Source organism: Gavialis gangeticus, unplaced genomic scaffold (genome assembly GCF_001723915.1).
Source record: "Gavialis gangeticus isolate Ggan-Ray unplaced genomic scaffold, GavGan_comp1, whole genome shotgun sequence".
Lineage (NCBI taxonomy): Eukaryota > Metazoa > Chordata > Crocodylia > Gavialidae > Gavialis > Gavialis gangeticus.
In genome coordinates, this window is record NW_017729032.1 from 56,093,694 (window position 1) to 56,093,921 (window position 228).

The window sequence follows — 228 nt, forward strand, 5'->3', positions numbered from 1 at the left end:
CAGACAGGTGACAATCCCGCTCCCTCTCCTCCTGCATTAGATAGATAGGTAGATGAGGGAGAGGGATTGTCATCTGTCTGCCTATCCCATGTAGGAGGAAAGGGAGAATATCTATCTATCTATGTCATGCCGGAGGAGAAGGAGGGGTTCCCACGTGTGTCCCTGTTTCCCCCTCGCCAGAGCAGAGGGAGCAGGGTCCCGGGCCGGGCCGGGCCGGGCCCGGTAGGA